This window comes from Glycine soja, chromosome 17 (genome assembly GCF_004193775.1).
Source record: "Glycine soja cultivar W05 chromosome 17, ASM419377v2, whole genome shotgun sequence".
NCBI classification, from domain to species: domain Eukaryota; kingdom Viridiplantae; phylum Streptophyta; class Magnoliopsida; order Fabales; family Fabaceae; genus Glycine; species Glycine soja.
This window is the reverse complement of record NC_041018.1, coordinates 32,128,390-32,140,747: the sequence shown is the minus strand read 5'-3', so window position 1 is coordinate 32,140,747 and position 12,358 is coordinate 32,128,390.

The window sequence follows — 12,358 nt, the reverse complement described above, 5'->3', positions numbered from 1 at the left end:
TTTTCTCTAGAGGGACCTAGACATTGAATGCTAGGATCATCCTTTTCATAGTTCTGATCATAACACCTTGGTGCTTTCATTGAGAGTACCATGGAAGAATCCACTCACTCGAAATCCAATATGGAGTGCATTGAAGAAGCAATTGCCAAATTAGCTTCCAATCAACTTCACATCACTACTAATCTTGACGAAATCATCCAATGCATCACAGTTCTAGAGACTAGCCAACAACAATCTCCCTCACCTTCATCCTCCTCTACAAACCCACACCCTATCAGCCCTTCATCCCATCTTCCTCGCATGATGCTCAAAGCCCCAAGATTTGATGGATCCGATCCTTCGGGCTGGATCTTCAAAATCAATCAATTCTTTAAGTACCACACTACCCCTGAACCTGAATGCCTCGTTATCGCCTCCTTCTCCATGAAGGGTCTTGCACTAGCCTGGTTCCTGTGAATGATGAGGAATGACCAAATTTCTTCTTGGTCAGGTCTTCTTCACGCTCTCGAAGCCTGTTTCTCTCCCTCATAATACGAAGACCCCATTGGGTCCATTTTCAAACTGACACAGTAAGACTTCTTGAGTGAGTACTTGTCCCAGTTCAAGATGCTTGCCAAAATTATTATTGGCTTACCGACACCGTTCCTTCTGAGTTGCTTTGTTTCTAGGTTGGTCCTGAACATTTGTTGTGAAGTCCAAGCCCTTCAACCCTTGACCTTGGTTCAAGCGGCTGGGTTGACAAGACTTCAGGAGGAGAAAATAGCAGAACATCGACATTCCTTCCATGGTCGAATGCACTCCGGACCTGAACCTTCATCTTCTTTCACCGCCATCTTTAACTCTATTACCTTCATCGACGAAACTGCCTCCCCCACCTGTCAAGCGCTTATCTCCCGAGGAGATGGCGATTTGATGTGAAAAGGGCTCTGTTTCAATTGCTATAAGAAGTTCACCCGAGGACACCAAGTGTTCCTCTAGGTTCTTCCTCCTCATCACCAATGATGACAATGGTCCTTTGGATGGAAACCCTATTATTGACACACTCACTCTCTGTCCCAAAAGATGTTAGACTTGCCCCAGGCCCAAATTAGTTTTTACTCACTCTCGGATCATTTGGCTCCAGAGACGTTGCGTTTAGTGGGCCGGGTCTCGAACCAGACCGTGATTATCCTTATCAATGGCGGAAACATGCATAATTTTGTGTAGGAGCACCTTGTTCGGTCACACATCCTTTCAGGGTCGTGGTGGGTAATGGAAATGAGGTTTCTTGTCACCACCTTTATGTTGGAGTTGCGATAAACATCCAAGGACAGTTGTATACGTTCAATCTCCATGATTTACCACTATGTGGGGCAGATTTGGTCCTCAGATTCAGTGGTTAAAATTCCTTGGACCTGTACTTACAAATTACAATGACCTTACCATGAAATTTATGCATGATGGAAAAATTATTGAACTAAAAGTGGACACTGATACTAATCTTCACTTAGTTACTCCACCCCAACTTCGCCGTATGGTCCAAACAGACAATGCAAGTTCTCATTCGAGTAATTGACCTCGCGCTTCCTTCAACCAAAACTGATACACTCTTATACCCAGAAATTGAGTCCTTGATTTGCAAATTCTCATCCCTGTTTCAGATACCAACAACTCTACCACCTTCACGCATTACTAATCACACCATTCATTTACTCCCTAACTCTGACCCTGTAAACGCTTGACCTTACCGTTACCCATATTACCAAAAGCAAGAAATTGAAGCTCAGGTAGAGTCAATGTTTAGAGTGGGATCATTTGACCCAACATAAAGTCAATTCTCTTCACCAGTTCTATTGGTTAAAAAGCATGATAGGTCTTGGCGCTTTTGTGTTTACTATCGAGCTCTAAACGCCATCACTGTCAAGGACCAGTTTCCTATTCCGACGATTGATGAATTATTGGACGAATTAGGAGGTGTGTGTTGGTTCTTAAAGCTTGACCTTTTGCAGGGATACCACCAAATACTGATGAAAGAAGAAGATATGAGCAAAATGAATTTTCGAACTCACCACAACCATTATGAGTTTTGTGTTATGCCATTTGGTCTGTGCAATGCCCTATCATCTTTCCAGGCGACCATGAATAGCATATTCGGTCCTTACTTGCGCAAGTTCATCATCATCATTTTCTTTGATGACATTCTGATCTACAATCAGTCATTCACAGAACATCTCGCACACCTAGAAAAAGCCTTTGAGGTTTTGGTTGTAGGACAATTCTTCCTCAAGCTTTCGAAGTGTATGTTTGCTCAGAAGCAGGTCGAGTACCAAGGTCACTTGGTTTCCTAGAAAGGTGTTGAACCGGTTCCCGCCAAAGTTGAGGCAATTCACAAATGGAAAATCCCTCGTTCCACGAGAGCTTTGAGGGGATTCCTTGGTTTTTCAGGATTCTATAGAAGATTTATAAAGGGGTACGCTTCCATAGTAGCCCCATTGACTCGCCTCTTGGTCAAAGACCAGTTTTATTGGTTGCTGGAAGCACATCAGGCTTTCGACAACCTTAAGAGTGCGATTTGCCAAGCCCCTATTCTTGGACTGTTGGATTTTTCTCTGCCTTTTGTCGTTGAAATAGATGCCTTAGGGGTAGGTATGGAAGCTGTCTTGTCTCAGCAGAATCATCTCATTGCCTTCTTTAGCAAACCCTTCTACCCCAAACTTCTTCATTCGTCCACTTACGTCCGAGAGCTTGCGGCCATTACCATTGCCATAAAGAAGAGGAGACAATATTTGATGAGTAACCACTTTACGATTTTGACAAATCATCATAGCCTTAAGGAATAAATGTTGCATGTGATACAAATGCAAGAACAACAATTGTACCTGGCTCGTCTATTAGGCTATGATTATTCGATCTAGTATTGATCTAGAAAATCCAATTCAGTTGCTGATGCTTTCTCCCAGATTCTTGAAGTTTCCACGAGAAAATTAATGATGCTAACCTGGCCACATTTCAATTTTTAGTAGGATCTAAAAGCAGAATTATGCCGCCACCCAGCTTATATTGTTTTTCAGCAGGACATTGAAGCTAACCCTCAGGATCATCTAGACTGTGTCACTACACTGGATTTCATTCTTCAGAAGGGACGAATATGGCTTCCAAAATGGCTTATCTTTATTCAAATGATACTAGAGGAATTTCATTCAACCCCAATAGAGGGCATATGGGAATCACTAAGACATTAACACTCGTGTTAGTGAAAATTTTACTTGGCCATGTATTAAGGAGGATGTCTGTAACTTCATTCTCACCTGTCTTGACTGCCAACAGACCAAATATGATCACTGTAAACGTCTAGGCCTACTTTGCCCCTTGCCTGTCCCTTCTTGGCCATGAGAGGACTTGTCCTTAGATTTTATTGGGGGATTACCAACTTTTTGAGGCCACACAGTTATCTTGGTGGTAGTCGATCGTTTCTCCAAAGGGATTCATCTGGGTATACTCCACCCACCTTCATTATACAGCCTCTACGGTGGCACATCTCTTTATGGATATTGTTGGCAAAATTCATGGAATGTCGCGCAGCTTGGTGTCGAATCAAGACTCGTTATTCATAAGTCATTTTTGGCAAGAATTATTTAAACTCTCAGGCACAAAACTACACATGAGCTCAGCCTATCACCCTCAATCTGGCAGACAAACTAAAGTGATTAATAGGGTTATAGAACAACATTTACGAGCCTTTGTTCATCATCAACCTTTGTCCTGGGGCACGTTTGTAATATGGGTCGAATGGTCGTATAACACTTCAGTTCATTCAGGGATTGGGCTATCCCCTTATAAAATCACCTTTGGCAAGAAACCTCCCAACATTCCCTAGTACCTCACCGAAACTTCCAACATAGATGTTGTTCACGATTTTCTTACCAGTTGTGAGACGATATTTGCTGAGTTAAAGAAGAAGCTCGTTAAGGCACAACAGACAATGAAGTACTTTGCTGATAACTATAGACGTGAGGTTCAATTCCATAAAGGTGATTGGGTGTTTGTCAAACTCTGGCCTTGCTGCCAAATGTCCATTATAGGAGCTACACATTCTAAATTAGCCAAACGTTATCACGACCCATTCAAGGTATTGCAAAAGATTGGCTCAGTTGCTTACCAACTGAAACTACCACCAGATTCCCGCATACACCCAGTGTTCACTGCTCCCTTCTCAAACCTTACCATCAGTCCACCAATCTGGTCAAACCCATTATTGACTTATCGCCCTCCTCAATGCATAATCATCCGATTATTGCTCCTCTTGTGATAATGAATTCTAAGTGGGTTAATTCATATAATGGGCCCAAATTAATGGTCTTGGTCCAATGGCAAGGCCTGTCCCTTGATGACACTTCATTGGAATATTAGGCCACGCTAAAGGAAGACTATCACCTTGAGGACAAGGTGTTTAAGGCATGTGGATGTTATGAAGCAGCCAAGGTCGACTCAACAATCAAATAACACTAAAACAGAAAAGTTGCAAATAGACACAGGGGAGACAAGCACTAACCAGAGGCCCAAAAGGAAAATCAACAAACCTCACCACCTCAAGGATTTCATAGAACTGTCTATGAAGAAGAATGATGAGCTGGCAAAAGATTAGTGGTCACCAAGATTAGCTATTTGCCAAGCATTTCCCTTTATGTTAGGAATTATTCCCTTGGTTCCTTGTATTTGAATTCCACTAAGGCAAGTAGAGCCAAATTCCATTAGAAATATGTTAGAGCATTACTTATATAAGAATGAATGTTGTATTCTAATGGACAAGCAAAAATAAAACCCTTTTTTTCTCACCTTTTCTCTGGAGGGACCTAGACCTCAAATGTTAGGATCATCCTTTTCATAGTTCTGATCATAACATGTTTTCTCTTGCCCTTGCCATCACTGTTGTTGTCACCATTGCCATGAATACCCCTATCTCACCGTAAAATTTAATTTTTATAGTGTTAGAGAATTCGTATGACCATACGGAAATCCATACAAATTGCCAATCTGTATGGAACATACAGATTTTCATTTCGTATTTTTTATATTTTATTATTTAATAAATTATTAATTTAAAAATTAATTTTTTATTTTTGTTGTTATTTAATATTTTTTTAATTAACTATATTTTTTTATTTTTTTTTCTAATAATTCTTTTATATACTAAATAATTTTTTTATGAATTTTGTAAAAATCAGTGTATAAATTTTTTTGTTATTTAATTATTTTAAAAATAAATATTTTAATTCATTTTTATATTCTAAATAGTTATTTATAAAATAATTAAATATTTATTTATGAATTATTAAATAGTAATTTATAAAATATTTTAAATTAAATTGTAGTTTGATTTTGATGATATTTTTAGTTTGCTAGATTAATCATTTATTGTTAATTTAAATGTTTTTATTACCTTTGTTAAATTATACTGCATTTTATAATACAATAGAATTTTAGAAGATTTATTACTGAATTTGTTAGTTAGTTTTTTTATTAATAGAATGACAAAAAATTTGTTATGAAATATCAAACTCAAATATTATTTGAACGATCACATTAATTGTTATTACTGTTTAAATTTGTAGATTATGGTTAGAATTAGAGGATTGCGTCGGGCTTTAGGTAGACTTTTAGGAAGAGCCTTAGGGAGACATGTTAGTTGTGATGCAGAAGAAGCCCCTAAGCTTCGAAGGCCGACAACATCTGCATGTAGACAGCAAGCAACTGTAGCTATTGCTGAGGATGTTAACCATGTGGATCATGTTGTTGACGAGGTTCATGAGCAGCCTCAGGAACCAGTTACGAATCATGTTGGTGTTGATATAGAGGGTTTTCCAGGCGGACCCCATGATACATCAATGTTGACGTCATATGTTGATCATGTGACAACTAGAGTTTGGGCAGGAAAATTAGTTATTTGTTCGATTATATAATATTTGAATAACTATTTATCATTTTACTTAAACTAATTAATTTTAACTTTTTTCAGGAATGTACTGAGTTGAAGTTGGTCTCTCATGGGAGGAAAGTAGAGAAATTTGAATGGCATGAACCTGAGATTGAAGGCATAGTGGCTGCTACAAGATTAAGTTCTCTGATTACATGTTCGTTGAACATTGGTGACAAGGGACTTTTATCTGCTTTTGCAGAGAGGTGACACAAGGAAACTAATAGTTTTCCTCTACCAATAGGAGAGCTATAACCCTTGATGATGTGACATCCTTGTTACATCTGCCCATTACAAATGCCTTTCATACCTTCGATGCTCTTGATGTAGACCAAACTATGGACTTGTTAGTTTAGTTGCTTAAAGTCAATAAACAAGAAGCAAAATATGAGACATTTCAATGCAGGGGGACATATGTTCGCCCAGCCTGGCTACAAAACATTTATCGTAGCAAATGTGACGCAAGACCATGGACCCTAGCAGCTCAAGCATATTTATTGCATCTAGTAGATTGCACACTATTTGCTAAAAAGAGTGCCACACACATTAGTGTGGTATTCTTGGACGCATTTCATGACCTCAGCCAATATGGAAGCTATTTAGTGGGAGCAGCTCCATTGGTCCATATGTATGACAATCTGAATGATGCATCAAAGCATACAACAAAACGTCTTACAAGATATATCACTCTATTACAGGCAATTAAATTTTTTTACCTCCAGTTATTAATTTTATACTTTATATTTACTATTGATTTGAAGTTTTATTTGTTCTTTATTAATATGTGTTGTGTTGGATCTATAATCATTTCCCTACAATTACTTCCATTATCGGTGATGAGGATTACCATGAGAGGAAACCACATGCTTATCGCTGAAAGTCTGGGAAGGCATTACCAGTGTTGACGTATCATAAGCACTTGGATAGATTGAATCCAGATACTGTGTGTTGGATTCCTTATGGTGACCACCGTGTGTTCAATGAATTTGAGTTCATCTCATTATTTTCTGGACATATTAGATGGGGTTCATCTATTGTTAGACACCAACCAGAGAGGATAGTGCGACAATTTGGTTATGTTCAGACCATTCCTCCACTCCCTGTTGCTCCATCCTTATCCATAGAGGAGATTGACGATAGATGGCTTCAATTTTTAGAATACCTTGCACCAGTTGGACAAATTTGTAGTGCTCCTGGACAGTGTGCAGCGGACTACATGGAGTGGTTCTATAGGATATCTCACCCCTTCATGAGTTTGACATAGCTTGGGAAGCCTCCTAGACATCCACCCGTGGTGCATGATGATACATTTATTGTACCAGATCCTCCTCAAGAGCCCGTCCACGTAGCAGCTATGGCATAACCACTAGCACCTGCAACTGCTGATGTAGACATGCCTCGACATGCAGTTGTATAATATATTTTCAATTCACTATTAGTGATTTTTTATGTCATGCTTCCAATAATTATTTTCTACTTTGTTGTCAATGTCGTAGAACGCTTGCCAAAAGATAACATAAAGTTTGGAACACATAATCAACATGAGGATGGCCACTACTGGAATTGAAGCATACACTCTGACTGAGCACTATCTAAGATTAGCCAAGGGTGTCACTGAGCAACGAAATGCTTATGTTCAGTTCAGACAAAGGAAGGATACACAGGACACGTGAAGATAGTTGGGATTAATTAAGTAGTATAGGATATATGTATGCAATATGATTGAGCGGTATTTAATATTTATGCTATCTTCATAAACCCTAAACCATTAACATGAACCCTAAGTTAACCATAAATCCTCATGTTAAACCCTAAACCCTAACAACTAACCCCTATACCTTCAACCATCAACCCTCAGTCAACCAAAAAGACTAAATCTTAAATCATAAACCCTAAAAAACTAAACAATAACCCGTAACACTAAAGCCTTAACTCACTAAGCCTTAAACCCTAAATCCTAACCCTAAAATAAGTCAACTCTCATACCTAAACTAACTAAACCTTGAATCCTGACAACTAAACCATAAACCCTAAACTCTAAAATAAGTAAATCCTAAACCTCGTAAACCATAACCCCATAAATATTTCTTCCTTTTATGTTTTGTAAAGCTGCCTTTTTTCTAATTTGAATATTTGAACAACTCATGAAGATGTAAATGAAATAATTATATGAACGTCCATTGGAAGACACGTTAATTACCATATTACATGTGTTATCCATGTTGTCACAACTATGTAAGTTACAAATATTGTCCATGTCATACCCTAATTTCGTCTGGGGACTATTTTTTGTTGATCTTTTGATCCTTGCTAGTCGACTTGCGGTGTTAAACGCCCGTTATAGTGCGAAACAGATGATCATTCAATGTTTTGATCAAGGATGCGAAAATACCCAAAGGGGATGGCAAAAGGGTCATTTTAAGGATTTTTCTGAATCCTGGCTTGCCCAGGCTAGCTCGCCTGGGCCACCAAATAACTTCATGGTGAAGTAACCAGCTGGCCAAATTTCCCACCAGCTCAACAATATCAATTCTCAGCCAATGTCAACCCTTTTCATTACCCACCACCCTATCAGCCAAGAACGCTCAATCATCCACAAAGGTCACCCCTAAATCAACCACAAAGCCCGCCTGCCGCACATCCAATACCAAACACTACCCATAACACAAACCAAAACACCAACCAGGGAAGGAATATTCCAGCAAAGAAGCCTGTAAAATCCACCCCAATTTCGATGCCGTATGTTAACTTACTCCCATATCTACTTAATAATGCAATGGTAGTCATAACCCCAGCCAAGGTTCCTCAACCTCTATTTTTCCAAGGATACAACTCAAGCGCAACATGTGCTTATCATAAAGGAGTTCCGAGGCATTCCATTGAGCATTGTATGACCCTGAAATATAAGGTGCAAAATCTGATTGATGCAGGCTGGCTAAAATTTGAGGAGGATAATCGCTTGTGAATTCTGACATGGCAAGCGACACTATGCATGGGACAATTTGAAGGTTGTTATTAGATGTCTTTAATGACTCATTAGGATTTTCAAGTTTATGTCATTATTGTAAACAACAGTCACAATGCTAACAATATGGATAAATTTGATGTCTCTCATTCTCTTAATTATATCTTTGCTTATTTAACTTTCACTGGAATATGAATGTAAGCAGATGGTTTGTTTGCTCAAGTGACCTACGCTCCTGAGTTTGACTTCTAAAACTGTTCAATCAGAAATTACTCGTTCTACACGTTTGGTGAGGGTACCATAAATGACGAGTAAAGTAAAAAGTAAAAAAAAAAAATGTTTGATTGACTGTGTTTCAAATGAAAAGTACAAACATTCATCTGATCTCGTTTTATCATTCTTAAAAGTTGTCTTTTTGTGAGGAAAGTGAGGTATCAAGAATAGGAGTCATTCGAGTTAATTTGTCAATTGAAAATCCTTTAAATGTTTCTCGTCCTTGAAAATTCATTTTCGAGAATCTGCACAGTTTCTTTCATTTCTCCTAGCTACAAGGTCGTGACAAAAGACAACAATAGATACCTCAGAGCCCTACACTCGGGCAATGAGAGACACCGTGCATGAGCCCCAAGCAAACCTAGGGGCAGATCAAAATTTCTCACTCGGTAGGTTGAAAGCCTGAAAGGCGACCTAAGCAAAAATTAGGGTTGATATAAAATAAAAAAATAAAATCAGGGGTGTGTTATTAAGGTTTTGTCCCAAAATCCAAACTACAAAAGGATCTTAGTCAAGATTTGAAATGACACATGGCCATGTTTCAACATCCCAAACACTAATTTATCCCTTGTTGCCCCCTGAGCCAAAGCATATTTGTTTTTTGAAAACAACAAAAGAAAATAGCAAAAGCAAAATAGAAACCCTGAGTTGGAACCACCGCTAAACCAGCAAGAAGAGTAATGCAAACAACACATGCATGAAGTTGGACAACAATGGAAAGAAAAAAGAAAATAAAATCCACCAAAGGCGAGTGAAGAAAAAAAAAGAGAGACAACGATCTCCATATTTTACAAGAAAGGCACAAAAGTGCAATAGAAGATTAATGTATAAGATAAAATGAGTAGAGCTGAAATGAATAAAATACAAGCAAGACTCTCAAAGTTCTTACTCAATATAACCCTCAAACTTTGAGCCACTCTAATCCTTTCTTTCATAGCCCTCTTATCCCTGACCACGTTACAAGCCCATGTGGATCAAGGAATGACTAATTTTGCTTTTAAGCTAGAATTCTAGAATGAAATCCGCACACGCTTGTGATTGTTGTAGAAAGTACACACACGCACACACACACACACACACACACACACACACACACACACACACACACACACATACACACACACACACACACACACACACACACAAACACACACACACACACACACACACATATATATATATATCAAAGAGGAAGAATCCTCGAGGTTTTGCACTTGCACATTTGAGAATAAAAATCATTCGACCAAGAGCTCGTGGAAAATGCCAAAAGCTGATTGTGATAGTAGGGTTCATCTAATGATAGTCACTCATGTAGACTCCTTAGGATTCCTTTTGAATCCAAGGATTGCCTTTGTTGTATAATTTCTTTCGGGATCAGCCCGTGTCATTAAGTTGGTGGGATCAGCAAACACATGGCATTACTCTATGACCTTAAGTCAAGAAAGTTTCACTTGGTCACATAACAAAGTGTGAAAATCCATTGCCATCCTTCAATGGGGCGCACGATCGATCCCAAAACCTTATATTTTCTCATTATGCAGAATAATCGAAGTTTTTCTTTAAAAAGGAAAGGGGAAAACCCTAGGATCAATATTACTTGTGCACTGGATACTAAATCAAAAGCCTGTAAAGTACTCATAATCATAGCAGTGGGAGAAGGTAGGCAGATGAGTGAGCCATATCATATTTTTCATGAAGCCAAAGGACTAGGGAACAACAACAAGAAAAATGTTGATGAAGCCAAATTAACTCAAATTTCTACTGGTTGTCAATAAAAAATGCCAAGAAGCATTATAAGCAGAAAATATGGCAATTATTTTGTTGTACCATATCTGATAGCAGTAAACACCAACAATTAACAGTTTAATAGAATATCACCGGTCTTAATCCTAACTTAATCTTTATATTTTTCTGTCAATGCATAGCAAGCCAATGAGATGCACATAACTGATCAACACACACATAACACATAAGAGCAGAGGCAAGGTGAAGAGGTGACGGAAAGCTAGAAGCAATAGAAGTTGCGCTTATAACACATAAATGAATATGTTTAGATAATGATAAATAAATAAAAATAAAATTATATTTAATTGAAATGGGTTTAGGTGAATTGATTAAACTACATTTTTCCCCTTTAATTAGCAAACATCAATGCAATCAACATTAGCATCATTCTATTGTTCTGCAAAGTAATTGACAGTAGATAGACCTAAATCAAATTTCATATGAAAAACTTGAGGAACTGCAAAGTAACTGACAGTAGCAACAAAAACTTGAGGAACTTTATTCACAATATTTCTTTAGCAAAACAACACTTACAATATAAAAAAGATGCTACTACAAATTTTTCCTAAAATATATTCCCCATAAAACTAACATTACAATTAAAATTGAAAAACCTAACAACACAATGTTTGTTAAATTTCTCATTTTCTTCTACAATGCTTCAATTTGTAGGTTCAAATCAGCCACTATCATTGATTCTCTTGTGATAGAAGAAGGATTATAAACTTGGTTTTCTTTTTCAACCTATTGAAAAATTGACAGTTATCTTGGTCTGTTTGGGACAATGCACAAGTATAGAATAACCTTCCTGGGTTCTTCCTTGTTCTTACAGTTTGAATAGTTGCACGTCTTCCATGGTGGCATTGGCAACTACTAGAAAAATGCAGAAGAATTATCACTTGCAGACATGAAGAAATCAAAGTCCACTACGAAGAAGATGAAGTGAGGGGAGGAAAAAGATGAAGCAAGGGGGACAAATAAGACCAAGGAGAAACACACACACTTAAGACTCCACCATGTTGGAATTGAGAGGAGAGAAACTTTAGAAATCCTAATTTGAGAAAGAAGAAGCAAGTGAAGAAGAAAATATTTGACCACTTTTTAAATTTTGCATCAAAGTCTAGTCTACGTGTCACAATCTGAAACAATTTGTCATGTTGGATAGTCTAAAATTGTCAACAATGCACTTTACTAACGGCGTTACTTTTAAATTTAATGGAAGAACTTATTTGCAAAACTTATGCAAAGATAAAGATTATTTTTTACATTTCAAAAAATATGGACTAATTTGCAAAAGAGGTCAAAAGTCAAGGACCAAAATGCCTATTTACTCCATAATTAAATGTTAGCAAATGTTAATAAGTAAAAAGAGAAAACTTTAA